Consider the following 17906-nt stretch of genomic DNA (forward strand, 5'->3'; position numbering starts at 1 on the left):
GGTGTCAGCACTGCGACTTGTGATGCACAGGTTTCATTATATGTGGCCTTTAAAGAACACCTGGAGCCAAAGCTCTACGGGCAAGGCAACTGTTGAGAAAGGCGCGGCTAGCGTTCCTCAAAACTCCCCATTCCCCCCCCTTTCCTTGAACGCTTTCGAAACTCGTATAAACAACTGGTTAAGCAAATTGCTTACTCCGGCTGGATTAAAGGTCTAAAATAAATACATAAATACAAACAAGGAGAGCGGGTGATGGGGGACAATACTGAAATACGAATATAGGGATACGGTCGCCAGCTTCTCTACACTATTGGCTATACGAGTATTATTAATTTTCATACGATTAAGGAGCAAAATGAGACTGCGATCAAGACATTTATTATATTTATAATTCGAAATACACGTGATTAATACTTCAAGCTGCATCATGTCACCGAGTTCGCCTCAAAACCTGATTTCAAGTGACCTCTGTGTATCAATGCAACAATCAAATGGTACACAGGAAGTAAAGGTAGCTCGATGGCAACTTGACCTGACTAAAATCAACCTAGATGAGATCTACATAAAAAGAAACCAATTCTTGTTTTCCTAGAAGGCTAGCAAATTATAAATTACCGAGAGTGCCCTTGATAAGAAAATCCCTTGGAAAAGAATGTAAATTCGAAGTAAATGACAACAAATTCTCAACACGTTTGGTAAACGAATAGCTAAATATACGATCGCAGTATCTTCTAATTTTATGAGCACATAAACTAGGAAATATCAATGAACGAAAAATGGAATTGAAATTAATTCAGTTGAATGACACTGTTTTCTGAATCTCTAAAACTTACAATTGGAAACAGTTTCTTCTAAAGAGAAACACACATAACACACACCCATGTGTTCCAGTCCTAGGTTAATATCTTTTTGCAGTACACAACAAGGCATTAAAAGGATATGACAGAGGTGACACCATATGGAACCGCTAGTAACTCAAGTGGTAGTTAAGAATTTGGAAAAGTTGATTTGAAAATACCAGAATTCAGAAAAGGAGACAGCAGCGAAGATATCCCAACCTTAGCAATTTACTCTTTTTCTGTAACAGTGAAACAGTCAGTTGGATAAAGGAAATCACTTTGATACTACTGAATTTGCAAAGACATTTTACAAAAAAATGGGATGGATATGAAGACGGTGACAAAGGTAAGAGCGCAGTTAACAGACAGACATCAAATAGTAATATTCAGGAAAAGGGAGTGAGTTACCAGTGGTGTGTGTTGCAAGGGTCTGTACATGGTCCACTTCTGTTTAATGATATGGACGATTATATGGATAAACTTGTTTATCCATGCGACTTGGGATTTCGAGATGATAACAGACAGGGAGAGAGTTCAAATTCAGAAAGCATATATGCAAAAGGAAGAAAATAACACGAGAATTGCTTGGATATTGGAAATCACACAAGCAGAGATGTGGAAGTTTATTATCCCTCTTTACAGATTCTGATACGACCATATCTGAAACACTCTACTCAGGTTTGATCGACTAAGTTTCTTGGAGGATTCAGAGGCCAGTGACTAACATGGTGTCAGCCCTATGGAAGCGGCCATTACAATACACACAATTAACAGACATAATACACTGGACTCAGCCTGAGTTGCTTCGGCCGCAAATCTAAATAAACCAAACCAAACCCTATGGATGCTTCATATGTGGATACGCCGAAGGTGTCTGTGTTACAAGAATTGGTTAAGAGGGCGGTAGAGAGGAGATACAGTACAAATATATAACTTGCTAAATGGATTCTACAAAATATGTAGGGGGAAATTTTTTCAATACATGACAAGAGGGAAAAGAAAATGGAATCGCTCTTGGAAGTTGAGTAAATGTTTGGTAAACAGGAATATGAGGACTAAATTTTTGCTGGGAGAATGGCTGACGAGTGGAATGGGTTGCAAGGTGGCCGTGAGTGCGCTGACAGTAAATGAGTTTAAGAAGTGGCAGGCAGGCAGGGGCGAATGCTAGTCTTGAAAGTCACGCTTGCTCTTGTTATCATTCAGGGAGTGAGAGGTGTGATTGAAGTCTGATTAGCGGAATAATGAATTACTGACCATTTAAAACTATATATTTAGAAATTTATGTACATTTAATCATACAAATACAACATTTATTTTACAAATGATATTCTATCTTTTTCAATTTAGCTACTTTAATACAATTTCTACCCTACGGTTCTTCATTATGAACTGGTCAATAACATCGTCATTAAAAGTTGGTTGTAACTCAATTTTCCCAAGCAACACGCACACTTGTAAAGGCTAGCTGAAGCTGACTGGCTAGAGCTATGGCTATTGCGCGCGCATGAAATCACAGTGCTGCAGCGAGGATCTGGAAGCTCCTACAACCGAGCAAGCCAAGGTAGCTTTGACTGGACGAGCAAGCATCGGCCTTCGATACACAACGCAAAGCTCAATTATTGCCGCGCAAGCTTAAGACGTCTTCTGTCTACAAAAATAAAAGCCTAAATGGAATGCTTATAAATGCATGCATTTAGAAACAAATAAATATTACTTCTTTCTCAATTAATGAGCTTGCGCAACAAGCATAGCAAGCATGGAGAATTCGCCCCTGGTGGCAGGATATGTGAATATTGATTAGTGAGGATATCCGACTCTTTATTTGAATTTCACGAAATGGGACTGAAATTAATAATGCCGATTAAGGGCTGTTAGGTAAAACAAGTTATTATTCTACTGGCAAAATAATCAGCTTTTTTTAAAAAAAAAAAAAAACTATTTCAATAGTTTTTAATTTTTTTAAAAAACTATTGAAATTAAAAAAAAGTATTTTTTTAAGAAATAGTTTTTTTTAAAAAAAATATGCAATCTCTCTGTATAGATTATGAGTCTGTTCATAAATAGAAGTGTACCACTTGTGTCTTTCCAAAGAACTAATACTTTGTCCATGGGTGTGTGCATGCGTGTTATCTTAAGAGCGGTTTGCTTATTTTGAGGGGTGGGGGAGAACTTATTTCTGTATGAGCCTTACTAACACACATTCAATTGAAGAAATCCATATTTTATTTTATTTATTTGAACGAGAATAGAAGTCCGATATAGTTTCCAAGCGAAGGGTGCATGTTGTATCGTTCCATTAACGATGTTACAAAAAAGCTAATGGTTTATAGCAGGGGTCGGCAGCCGGCGACCCGCATGCGGCACAAACTTGCCTTTTTGGTAGCCCATAAAAGATTGACCATACTTACATGGCATGTGGCCCGTAAAATTTTATCATCAAGAAAAGACGTTATGGACATTTCAAGAGGACGTTACCCACTAGTCAAGTGCTAGATGGTTAAGTAGAGGTGCTGTGCTAAAAATATTTTTTAATTTACGTGAAGAAATAGACATTTTCATGATGGAACACGAAAATACTGTCCCACAACTATTGGATAAAAGATGGATTATGTCTCTTGCATTTATGGTAGACATTACAAGTACCTTAATGAACTTGATTTGAACCTGTAGGGCCAAAGTAAATTACTATCAGAACTGTTTTCTTACATAAAAGCGTTTGAAGGCAAACTATGTCTGTTGAAGAAATATATGATGGAAGAAAATCTACATGATTATATATGTTGCAAATCGGCATCTACAGTTGGATGGCAAACACAAAAGGAAACTTTTGTTGGTATTATTGAAGATTTACAAAATGGAATTTTCAATAAGATTTGTGGATATTGAGCCCTTTTAATGTCGACATTGATGACCTACAAACCGACTACTGATGGAAGTTTTGGAATTGCAACACAATGAAATATTAAAGAACGCATTTTCGTTAGAAAATATCCAAAAAATGTATCGATGCTTACCATAAGAAATTTGAAGGATTAATCAGTTTCGTAAAGCAGATGACAGTCGCATTTGGAAGCATATACATTTGCGAACAAGCATTTTCTGAAACCATGAGTTTCAGAAAAAATAAATTTTCTTTTCGACTGACTGATGCATATTTGCATGCTTCGATTCGAATTTACATCTCAGGTTATAAAGTGGATCTAGATAATTTGGCTAAGGGAAAACAATCACAATAGTCACATTAAGCATGGAGACATACATATTGTGATGCATAAAACTACATTACTTTGTTTTTAGGTGATAATAATTTTTCATTGAGTTCCATTTTCAGGCTTGTTTCATATTTCGTACTTGAAATATTTTTTTTTTTTTTTTAAGATTGATATAATAAAAATTGATACCTTGAGTATTTTTTTCACTCACTATTTTCTATTAATTAAACGCTTGCGGCCCGATTATTAAAAATAAAAGTTGAATGTGGCCCACGAGTCTGAAAAGGTTGCCGACCCCTGGTTTATAGTATTTATTATTATTATTATTTTTTTCCATAAATACCTGCTGAGGCAGGCGATATAGTTGTTTCTATTATCGTTAAAAAGCATGGAAAGAGTTTCAATAATGAGCACCAATAAAACACTTTCCGTCAATATCTATTTTCATAAACATTTTTAAATCCAACATTGGCTTGTTTATGATCCAAAGTAAATGTAAGAAGTACCTTTGATTATTATTATTTTTTTTGGGGGGGGGAGGGGTTTAAACTCCCAACTTTAATCACCTAGCAGTGAAACGTGTGTTCTCCGAGTGCTGGATGATATGTCTAGTGTTTTTAAGGACTGGTTTGTTGGGAAAGAAATCGAAAGAAGTCCTCGGGCGAGGAGGGGGGGGGGTGAACATACGACAGACTAACTCAGTAGCAGATAAACTTTTTCTCACATCAGCAAGGAGAAAAGTTTAATTGTTTTCTGCTAAAACTGGACAAGGGGATTCCCGCATTCTCCCCCCACCTTTTGAAGGATCGTTAAAAGGTACACAGCATGCCAGAAATGGGCACCCGACCTGGAGAAAAAAAAAAGTTAAACAGCTGATTTTTAAGTGGAAATGAATATACTGTTCATAAGTCTTCACTATACAACTACGATGTAAGTTAAGTTTCTTTCAAGCATTTTTTACGCCTGGACGAAAATCCGTTCAAATGTTACGTCTTGGCCGTTTTTAACAAAAGATATAAACTTACTTTTTCTATACTAATTGAAGTTAATGGACATCATTGATTTCTGCACTATTTTATGTGGCTGACTGTACTTGTATATTTACTCTTTTGACTCCATAAATAATTATAATTTTAAAATACTATATAAATATAAAATTAATACTCGACATTCGAGACAAATAGTGATCGTTGCACCCATGGAAAAGGAAAGGAAACCTAACAAAAACTGAGACAAATTTTGATATCAAAGCATGTCAACGACACGGAATGACGGCAGCCATTTTTATTTCAATCATTACAACTACGACACTCCACGAGGGTATCGCATAGTTCGCTCACAAGTCAGGAAAGAGAACCATCCAAGTAGAATGGCCCATCTGTTGTGAAGGTTCTTAAAGAAAACCCCAGGGTCTATTTGAAGGCGACCTCATTCTTAGAGCAGGAGAACTACAAAACAGAATCGAGAAATGCAGAAAAGCCCGGGAAAAAAGAAAGAAAGAAAAGAGAAGAAGAAGAGAGATTTAGGGGACCAGAATTTTTAAAATTCACTGACCTTATTCCAGTTCTTTGTCAAAATTATCACTGTTTATGCATTTTGCAAAACTCACCTAAAAAGTATATACAAACATACATAATATGTTTGGTGTATAAACAAAGTTTTAAAAATGTTAACTCTCCTACGAAATAACATTTAAGCAATCGAAAACTAAGTACAGGTTAAAGGAATACTACAGTTTGTGAAACTTCACTGTAAATGGTTGCTATGGAGATACAATATATGCTCAGTAATGACAGCCAAATTCATACAACGGCAGCAAATATCCAGATATGGACAATGAGAGCCCTTAGTTCAGAAATGGCAAAAATGAGAAGGTTATTGGAGAGGGTGGGAGGCAAATAGGGAAGTAGGAAAACGTATGTAAAGAACGGATATCGTTGCAAATAGAAAAGAAAATTTATTATGACGTACAGGGAATGTTTTTAAATAAGGTGGGGAATGGTTGAGAAAACTAATGGCCAGGAAACGGCAAAGGAAGAAGGCAAGGAGGTGTGCCCACAAACAGAAGGCGGGAAATAAATAAATTACACAAATAATCTGGAATAAAAAGGGTTGTGGCTGGTTGAATTAAAGCCAAGACATCTTGGACTCTTGGAGTATCAATGTGATGTGCTTAGCTTTAGTTTTCAGGACAGGTCTGTCTAATTTACAGGAAGAAAACAGGAATTTTTAGAAGAAAAGATAAAAAGAAACTTGAATAATAATAATAACTTAGCTACACTTAAGGTTTAGAAAAGATGCGGAAGATAAAGCAAAATGAATTGGAACAGTGAGTGGCAAACTAGGACGTATTCTAAGAATAAACTGCTAGAAATATAAATAGCCAAATTTATTACAAAAATACAAATGGCAAAAAAATAATAATAAGAAGAAGAAATGTTGAATTTCACTATTCAAGATAGGGAGGCAGCCCAGTTTCACCCCTCCCGTATTCTAAGAATAAACTGCTAGAAATATAAATAGCCAAATTTATTACAAAAATACAAATGGCAAAAAAAATAATAAAAAGAAGAAATGTTGAATTTCACTATTCAAGATAGGGAGGCAGCCCAGTTCCCCCCCCCCCCCTCCCAAAACACGCAATATACAGAAAACAAGAAGCTCACCTCATAGCTATGAGGCGTGTTTCTTTCTTTCTTTTTTTTTTTTTTTTTTTTTTTTTTTTTTTGTTGATATAGTTCTAATTAATACAACAGCTACTGTTCAACTCTTCATTAAGAAATGCTCTTGTCAAAAGAGCATATTCAATATATATTAATATGGAGGATATCATAAATACATCACTATTTTATATAGCCATGTGGGGGTGCTGCATATATATTAAAAAAAAAACTTCTTTTCCTAATCAGTGACAAATTTATTAATAAATAAATTTACATATTAAAAAAATTGCTTTGTTAAAAATATTTCATCCTCACCACAAACAAATACCAACCAATAATAAAAGTTTCGTATCAATAGCAATGACAAGCGCAAATGAATATCGGCGTTAGATCGCAGGGTATTTGTTTCGTGTAACGATAATTGAAAAAATGTAAAACTATGAAAAAATCTTTTCATATTATCAACGGTGACACTCATCATAATTCAGCCTTGTATCTATAATAAATAAATAATTATATGTTATTTTAACAAAATAAAATAAGATTTACAAAAAATAGTTCACCACGCACCAATAATAAACGTTCCATATCTCACAGAAATAACGCGCGCAATAAGATACACTGCCCACACTGCAGTGTATCTAATGATGTAACGTGCAATGACAATCGCAAACGAATATCGGCGTTAGATCGCAGTGCATTTGCTTCGCAATCTAAAGCGTTAATCGAACAATTCCAATTATTAACTATTCAATCAATGTCGAAACATAAACTGTAACCTTTAACATGTTGTATTGCATTTATATAATGTTGTAAGCTGTAAGCATTGTTATTATTTATAAACACAAACAAAATTTATTATTATTTTTTCCTTGTGGGTGCTGCAGTGTCGCAGTGCTTATGTACGGGCCGCCACTGCTCTATACCCTGGTATACGAGTATGCCAGTCTTATCAATATACGAGTATGCCAGTCTTATCAAGAGTTTACTAACGAAGAATTTTACTTTTTCACACAGAACTGAGAACAGAGGGTTTCTGCCTTATTAAAGTTTCTGTCCTTAATGACCAAGTTGCAAAGGCTTTGCAGATGTTTGAAAATAAAATTCTCAGTAAAGTCGATGGACCTGTAAGAGATAACACAACAGGCAGATGGAGAAGAAGACATGATTAAGAGCTATATGAACTCTATAGATCTCCATCTCTAACTGATGAAATCGGTGCTTGCAGATTGAGATGGCTTATGGCTTGGACATGTGGAAAGAATGGATGACTAGAGAATGGCTAAACAAATATCATTGAAGATTAAGCCTAATGGAAAGCGACCTGGAGAAGACTACGGCTGCTCTGGGAAGATAACATCAAAAACGACTTAACTAAGATGAGAATCCTAAACTGGACTGAAAGAACTCAAGGTTGGTACATGCAGAAAAGAACCTGAGCAGTTCAGCAAGCTAAGGAAGAAGCAGGTTTCGGTCCGGCCTCTGATAAGAACCAACAGTTCAAAAAAGCTGTCAGGCCAGTGAAACCTATATCTAAACACTAATAACATGAGAATATACGGGGTCCTGAACAGAGTCAGTGTCTTAAGCAATGCAAGCTAAGGCAACTTCGACGGTCAATGTTGAATGTATTTGGCTATAAAATATGGGTATATTTATAATATCATCCATATTAATATCTTAAATAAGCCCGAATGGAGCTTTGTTAGGCCTTATACCCTGTTAATCTGCATATTAATTTTGATTTTGCAGAAAGGAAACAATGAAAGGTGAGGCAACTTAACAATAAAACCTTATACGTTTCTTCTTATATTCTTGTTCTATAAAACTAGACATTCGTTGGTTCAGATCAACTCTAACACGCTCTTTCTCCAAAACAGAAGCAAATTTACTTTAGAAACTTCACTCCACCTAAACAGCACTAAGTTAGCACTATTCCTACTCCGCCCAACATTCCATATATTCCGGATAAGGGTGCGCAGAGGTTACAGTCATTCTTTTGGGCGTTCCAAAACGAAATAAAATCAGCACCTGTATGAAGTTGAAATGCGCTAATATGTTGTTAATGAGCACAAGAATTAATAGAAGGCAAAAATTAAAAACTCCCCGATAACCATTCATATCCGATTTGCAGAATCATTCTGCCACTGACCAGTGGGTTACATTAAATAATCATTTCTTTCGGAAATCACGAAATTCGGTAGCGAACAAAGCTGTGCAAAAAATATTACCGGAGAGTAAATTTCATTAGTAATAATTTAATATTAACAAAAAACTGGAAGTTTGTTTATATGATAGGAAAATTCAAATAATCATCACGCGCTTTTAAGATCAAGAATTCTGTATAGTTTCAAGAGATTAATGATATTTGCTTCTGTATCAAAAAAGAAATATATATCACACATATATCTCCAGCTCTTCCGACCGTCCATTATTCTTCCCTTTTCTGTTATTCCTGCTTATGTTATTTCTGTTAATTTAGGACTACCCTTTTCCGTGTCCGAATCCATGCCAAAGCTACTCTTGGAATCTTTCTGCTGTCCAGTACATATCCACTTCATTTCTATTTGCGTATTTCTTTTTTTTTTTAATTTCACTGGTGATTTTGTTTACATTTTTATTCATTTATTTGCTCCCTCTGTTTACATAATTCACTGGTTGTTGTACGTTGGAGCCAAAATATTTTTAATATTTTAAACGAGCATTTTTGTTTGAAGGCCGTTTAATTTACTGTCCTGCTTTTTGGCAAATTCCCATGTCTCTGATCCATATGATAATATGGCCACTGCCATTAAACGAATATGCTTTGGTTTTAGTATAATATTTGGATGATTTTCCTATATTGATTGTTCTGAAAGAAGTATTTGATTTTGCCAATTTGATATATCTTATATCCCTGTCAGTTCCACCTTCAGCATCAACATTATCTCCCAAGTATGTAAAGTTCTTAACTTCTACAGCATATCCATCGATTTTAATTTCTTTGTGGTATTTGTTGTTTAGTTTAACAACTTCTGTTTTAGTCATAAAGACGACCAATTTAGCTGTTTTATACAAGGCTTCCGATTTTGTTTGTACAGGGTGATTCAAAAAAGATGGACTTCAGCTACCGTCTTGATGTTATCCGTGCGGCTGGAGGGGGGGGTCACATTGAACATCGATAAACTTTATTGTGAGTTTAATCAAACATACTTTACATCATATTTGTCACTAGTTCTATGTTTGATATACAGACTTACAAAATTAAGCCCATCTTTTTGAATCGCCCTATATATCATTGTATTTTAATCATATCAAAACTATGTCATCGGAATAACTCAGATCTAACTGAAACACAGAATTTCATTTAATTCCCCTTCTATACTTGTAACTTTTCTCATAATGCAATCGATGACTATGTTAAACGATAAACCAAACATTACACAACCCTGCCTCACACCAGTCCACATCTCTCAAACCATTCAGATGTTGTTTGCTGTGGAATAACATAACTTTTATTTCCTTTATACATTTCTTTGATTATTCGCGCATATTTGCCAGGAATTCCAAAGCTCCATAATGTTTCCCTTTCAATACCGTCAAATGCTTTGCAATATAAAATTCAGTGATGTTCCTTAATGTAAAATATGATGTGGTACTCTCATATGTTCTAAAATCAACTTGCTAATGCCTTAAAATTTTTTCTATTTCACTTTTAATCATATTTTCCATTACTATATTGTCACTTACACACGCATTTTAATCTTTTCGATTACGTTCACTATTTCATTTTCAGATACTGGTTCTAATATAATATTTAAATCTATGCTTACAGAAAGTTCTTCCATTATTGAATTTCTTATTATGTGAGTTATATTTTTTCCACATTTAAAATCTCATAAAAAATGTTCTTTCCATCTTTTGACAATCTTATCTCATATTTTTGAGTTAACAGCGAACCATTTTTATCCCTTATACCATTTACTGGCTTCTTTCCAAAGAGATCACGATATGGTTGTCGTAATACAATGCACTTCACTTGTACCGACTATCTCAAATGTATTCATAAATATCATCATAAATTAAACATATACTTAAATAAAAATTCCGTTTGTTAGAGAATATGGTTGGAATCCGAAACGTAAAATCAGCAGAAAGATTGTCACGAGTCCAATGTGTATAAATTAAGTGCCACCAATTGTGAGTTGTAAATATATTACTTCCGATGCCGTCATTAGACCATAAAATTAGTGCAAATCACGGTTCTATAAATTCTTAATCGCATATCTACATGGAGAAAGTTTAAAGTTTCATACGCTAATTTAAAAAAAAAAAAAATCACATTTGCTATCTTAAACGTAATTATGGCATTTACCATTCTATTTATGCATATTAACCTCCAACATATCATGAATTTGCAAGTTAAAAACACGATTTAATATAAAGAAATAGCTATTTTATAGTTTGCTTGTGTGAATTCTATTGCTCACCCTTCAGCATATTTCGAGTTTTTCTTTCTTTCTTTTTCTTTCCTTCGAATGATCTTCAGACTTTTTTTGAACGTAGCGATAGCATTTACATCTTCATCCATCTCATATTACAGTATAATGATATGATATTTGAGCTTTTAATGTCAGTGATGTCAAGGAAAACAAATCACTTATTCTGTCCACAGCTATCAGTTAAGATGAGAGCTAAGAGAAATTACTGAGAGAGAGGTTATGATCCCATTATGTACTCTACAATTAGCTGCGGTAATGTGGCAGACCCTTTAAACGTACCAACTTGAAGGTCAAGAATAAATACCACATTCTCAACTCAGCGGAATCTTCGCTTCCTTATCTCTTGAAAAATTGTTCATCATAATGAGCAATGCTCTCACTGAAATAATCCCTGACGTCTCTTCTGTTTTCAAAGAATGATTGATTTAATTATCTTTTATACTATAATATTCGGTATCCAGAAAATTCACCGAAAACAATTCAACAATTTATCGAACGACAATTTACAGAATTAATAATTAATCGAAAAAGAGTTCATTGAACAACAGTTAATCGAAAACACAAATTATCGAAAGGCAATTCGTCGAAAAATCACAATTCGCCGAAACAATATTAGGCCTCGTGGCCTATTCTGGTCCCACACCATCTCTAAGTCTTCTTATTTTTATTTATTTATTTTTATTTACATTTTTTTTATTTGTTTATTTTTTGTAGTCTATTCGGTGACATTCTATTGATAATTTTTTTTTTGTTTTCTATTGTCGGTATGGTTAGGTTATTGTAGTGATAAAATTCTGAATCCCCCCCCCCCCTTCTTCACAGTGGGTTATCCACCAACTGGTCTTTCGCAAACATTCGCAAATTCTTCGCTTGCCTAATTTTATCACTGTCCATATAAATACAGACACATCAGAAATAATATTAGCGATTAATATTTGATCATCTGCTAACAATAACGTATTCAATAGGTAGTTGGAAATCTGCTTGTATTCCTGTGGTATTTAAACACTTTACCTACTCAATTAAAGACACGTCCTTTTGTAATACTGAATTATATATATATACAGGGTGTTCGGGATAAATTTGACATATTTATAATTAATTATATTTTTCCGTAAGTTACATGTATTAACACACACTTCTCTTCATTTAAAAGTTTGGACCCTTCTTCATTCATATACAAGATGTCAGAAAGGATGGATAGCTGGAACCCACCTGAATCATGGAAGAGAATAACTTGTATCATGATGATTCGTGCCCGCCATCAAAATAAGGATATTACGACTGCTGCCCAATGCTCCCTGAATACAGTAAAAACAATCAGGCATGAACTAGAGACTTGCAATGGTGACTACGAGGATGTAGCAAGAAGAAAGATCCCTAGCAGACGATCTGATTGCGTTCGTACAGCAGAATTCCTCGCAAATCTGCAGGAACAGGTGTTGAAGAACCCTGGCATTGGAATTCGGGCTTTGTTCGTGGAGTTGCTAACTGTAGTCAAGCCCTGGATAACAAGGGTAGGCAATGGTAGGCCGTATGTATGGCAGCAGGATTCGGCCCCTTGCCACACCTCTGGGAAAAGTCAAAAATGGTTGTCTGAAAATTTCTACGACTTCACCAGTCCAAATGTTTGGCCTCCAAACTCCCCAGACCTTAACCCCATGGATTATTTTGTATGGGGCGCAGTTGAAAAAGACACCAATCGCACTTCCAGTAATACAAAAGCCCAGTTAATGGATAAAATTAAAACAGTTTTTGCGGCCCTTCCCAGGGAGACTGTAGCATCAGCTTGTTCGAGGTTCCGAAGCAGAATTGAAGCTGTGATCGATGCTAATGGTGGTTATTTTGAGTAAATCTTGTTGATAGTATTGTAATTAACTCTGCCTGTAATGTTTTGTTGTCAATTCATTAAATTTAATAGATACAAAGAAGATTTTCTTTTTCCTTACGAAACTGTCAAATTTATCCCGAACACCCTGTATATATATATCTTCTTCTTCTTCCCTTCAAGTATTAGGTCTAGTGGCCTGTTACGGAGCTATCTTTAGACCTCCTAAGCCGTACCCGTCCCGAGGATAAGGTGGCCCTATGCCTCCCGGTATGTCCTATGCCTGTAGCTGAGTGTGTTCACGGGGCTGGTTTGCCTGCTTGCGGGAGGAGAAACCCGAGATAAACTGGGGATAAAAACCCTACAGTCCAAGCCCAAGACCGGATAACTTGACTATGTCTGGGAAAGATCCTTAAGCTCCTCACGTCGACGACACGAATAGTTTTTTCAAAGCAGGATTACCTAAACCAAGCGCCTCGACATCCAACATTAACTTCGCATTAACTTATGTAAAAGTGTGTGTAAAACAAACAATTTTTTTTTTGTTATTATAGTGCTAATAATGATAAAACTGCAGTATAATGTTACAGATATTTTTATTTTAAAAAATTCGCGATTTAACGGACAGCCCTTAGCCCCTATTAGTCCGTTAAATTGAAGGTTTACTACACACACAAAATTCATTTGAATGGCATCGATTAATTTTAAACTAGCTAAGTAATGACAATGAAAATTTTTCTTTGTCTGTTTATATCTTTTTGTCTGTTTATCTTAAGTGCACAATATTGCACGCTATAGGACTGATAAACAAAGACAACTTGAGGTTCATTACCATCCAAACCCATTAGCCGGCATAAGTGCTCGTGTACTTAGTGAACTTATCTATAAGAAAGTGTCAGCAGGTGAAATCGAAGCCCAAGTACCAGCATTCGGCAATTTTGCAGTCACGCACTATGGGTTTCCGTGTGGCAGATGGTGGTGTGTCGAATGCACAGGTGAGCAGATAGGCAGGTGGAGTAAAACTCTCACCTTCATTACCTTTCAGTGTCAGCGGAAATGAGAAAGTGTAGCGAGAGAAGGCTACTTTTTCAGAATCGATTGCCAGACAGAATACATAAGAAATTATTGTTTTTTTTTTTCCCTTTTTCTTTCCGTCTCTCTGAATTGAGAGATAGTGAGGTTCGCTCCGTTTTATATTTCAAAAACAACTTGGTGTTTTGAATACAAGGTTCGCGATTAACCTAATTAACCACAGTTTCGCCTTGAATGTTTATTAACCAAGTCTTCAGTGTCACTGTCCGATATAAAGACATTTCAAAGGCTCCATATTTGGTCCAGTAAGGCTTTATACATCGTGATTTATTTTTACATGAACTCTTTAATCGAAAGGGGTATGTGTCTGTGTGTGGATGGGGGGGGGGACAATCTCAAAAAAATTCATGCCACAGTCAAAAGATCTTTGCACGGACAATCGGTTCCTTTGCAATGATTTTAGCAGAAAATATTTTATCGTAATGTAATGTTGGGATTCCTAATAATTTATTTTCCTATTCCTATAGATTCCTATATAATTTACTTAATATATCTTCAAAAAAAAAAAAAAAAAAAAAAAAAACGTAAAGTAAAGGTGAGTTAGCCGATCTCATACGAAGGTAGCAGTAATTTTTTTTTTTTATCCCGGAAACTCGGGTTTTTCATCCCGCATACAGACAAATCGGCCATGACAACACGCGCAATTAACAGACAAAAATATTGTTTTGTGGTGGTCGTAGTTGAAAGATATGGGATATGTTGAATTGTGTATAGCGGAACAAAGTGCTCTCTCTCAACGAATCCTTGGAGGTGTCACGTAATAATAATAATAATAACCGTGCCATAACTTTATTATTGTACATCGAGGTAATGTGCGCAACGACATAAACAAACTCTGCCAGACAGAAGTTTATATTAGAAAAGGTCACTATTTTGCATTCCATACAATGACCTTTCAGTTATAACGTCTTCAGCAATTTAGTATCAAAACATTCACCGATGGAAGAGAGTTGTAACGTTTTGTTGGTTGTATATAACTAGGTGGCATGGTAATTAATAATCCCATATCATCAGCATTGAATCTAAAGAGAAGAGAATAAGAAGTAACAAGGGCCCAGAGACTATTCAGAAATTTTCAGCGTACTGCCTAGACCAGTGCTTTCCAAACTTCTGGATGTCAGGGCCCCCTTTAGAAAAATTATATTTCACGGCCCCCCTCGAAAAAAAATCGTAATATATACATATGTTATTATGATATTTATTGTATTTATATTCAATACAATACATACACAGCGAATATTGCAAAAATCAAATGCAAATATTACATTTTTAGCATCTTACATACACATTTGACATGGCACATTATCTCATATTTGTATATAGATAGATATTCAAATTAAGTGGATATTGAATCTATCGTTATTTCAAAGCCGAATAGAGAAACTACAAGAGTTTCATGCCGAATATAGATGGAAACTATAAAAATTTCGGCGGATCTAAACATAAGCAAACCTTTTATGATAGGGGGCAATTCATAGTAAAGGTGGAGTAAAGTCTGATCACTATCCTTAGTATTTCCCATAATGTAAAACACATCTCCTAGCGGACATATATGATGTTATACATTATGGGAGGGTCCACTACACTAACATCATACATGTTCGCTAGGAGATGTGTTTTACATTGTGGGAAATACTAATGATAGTGATCAGAGCTTACTTCACCTTTACTACGAGTTGCCCCTGTCATGAAAGGTTTGCTTACGCTTAGATCCGCCGAAATTTGTTTCTATCTATATTCGGCATGAAACTCTTGTAGTTTCTCTATTCGGCTTTGAAATAATGTTGGATTCAATATCCACTTAATTTGAATAATTCTGCATCGCCGAAGTGATGCCTTTTGGCTCTCTTTTTTCAGTAGATAGATATATTATTGTTGTACATTTGCAGTACAAGCACATGAAACGTAAAACGATTAGTAATAAAGAAAGAATTAAAAACATAAAAGAAGTTTAATAACAATTTAATGTGATGGATGTGTTTCAATACCGCTACACAAAAAGTCAATATCAGGTGAAATATTTGAAACTGCAATTCTTAGATTTCTGCTTTGAAATGAAACTTATACGAATCAGCATATATTTACTAATATTCATTCAGCGCCGAAATACGCAGGAAGCAAAATTTGTAAACCGCGCACCAATGTGTGATTTTTTTCCCAATAAACATAAAAAATAACAAAAAAGAAATAATAAAGAATAAAAATTAAATAGGTTTCTTTTAAGATAAAAAAATCTACTTAGTCTTAAAACATTTTTCATTTGTTTTCATTATTTCACGGTCCTCCTCAACAAAACCTACGGCCCTCAAGTTGGCCGCGGCCCACAATTTGGGAAGCACTGGCCTAGACCATACCGCGGACAGTCAAAGTTATATAGGTATATAATGTAATGAGTATTTAATAAATTCTTCCATAAAAAGAATTAAAAATATATTTAATTTTCCCCGTTGATTTCTTTTATCACTGAAGTCGGTCACAATCACAAGTAGATGGTAAACTTAATATTTAATAAATCATTTTTAATAATCAAATGAAAGAAAATTATATATATATATATATATATATACACACACACACACACACACACACACATATATATATATATATATATATACACACACACGATTAACATTTAAGTTATAACTGAATATTAATAAGTAGTTATAACTTATGCCTTAATCATGTCTGTTTGAAAGTAACCTATAGGAAAAATTACTTAGGAATACTACATTAAATATTAAGCTTGATATCGAGTTGTATACAAAAAAATAGAAGCAACATGAGCTTATTTATTTATTTAGCGTACAAAGAAAAATACAAGATATTAATGAGCAAAACTACGGTATGGCGCAAAAAAGAACAGTACTAGGATAACTATACGACATGTGTTATGTAGTAAACGGATTTATTAATGAAGAAATATGTTTACACATGACGATATGAACATCCACAACTATTAGTGGAATCTTGTTCGAATAAAGCATCGATGATGGTAGATAAGTTCTCTGTCACCTTGGAGAACAAGGGTTGGGACGGCTGCTGGATATATCGTGCAATTTTATTCCTTAGTTCATCAAGGTTTTATGGCGGGTGGAATATCCATTCCTTCAACATACCCAACTATTAGTGGAATCTTGTTCGAATAAAGCATCGATGATGGTAGATAAGTTCTCTGTCACCTTGGAGAACAAGGGTTGGGACGGCTGCTGGATATATCGTGCAATTTTATTCCTTAGTTCATCAAGGTTTTATGGCGGGTGGAATATCCATTCCTTCAACATACCCAAACGAAGGCATCAGGCGATACAAGATCAGGAGAACGTGAAGGGTACGGGAATTCTGGGAACCTGGAAATGAAGTGTTCTGATAAATAGGTTCTAGAACCACGTAATATGTGACAAGTTTCTCGGTCCTGTTAGAATACCTGTGCACGAAATGGAACCAACACATTCTCGATGTAGTTCGCTATTCAAGGTCAGGTTGCACCACTCTCTTCAACGAAGTAGGGCCCAATTAAGCGATGGCCGGAAACCGCGCACCATGCGGTGACCTTCTCGCTGTGAAGAGGTTTCTCTTGGACAAATTCAGGTCTCGAGAAACCCGTAGGTTCGTCTGTTTACATCACCGCTTAGATGGAAATGCGTTTCATCAGAGAACCAGCCTTTATGGAGGAAGGACGGATCTTCACAGACATTGGCCAGCACAGTATTCACCGCCGTGTAATTGCTCACAAACGTAGGATTGTGCTTGGACCATTTGCTCTACCAATTCCGTATGAACGAAAATAATGC

General features: G+C 35.3%; 1 protein-coding gene across 1 annotated transcript in view; it reads right to left on the reverse strand.

The window, feature by feature from the left end:
• vari (MAGUK p55 subfamily member vari) overlaps positions 1 to 17906 on the reverse strand; it is a 206900-nt gene that overhangs the window by 123644 nt on the left and 65350 nt on the right. The window lies entirely within an intron of this gene.

The sequence above is a fragment of the Typopeltis vanoorti genome, chromosome 2 (genome assembly GCF_054136105.1).
Source record: "Typopeltis vanoorti isolate ZY-2024b chromosome 2, IOZ_Tvanoo_1.0, whole genome shotgun sequence".
Taxonomy (NCBI): Eukaryota; Metazoa; Arthropoda; class Arachnida; order Uropygi; family Thelyphonidae; genus Typopeltis; species Typopeltis vanoorti.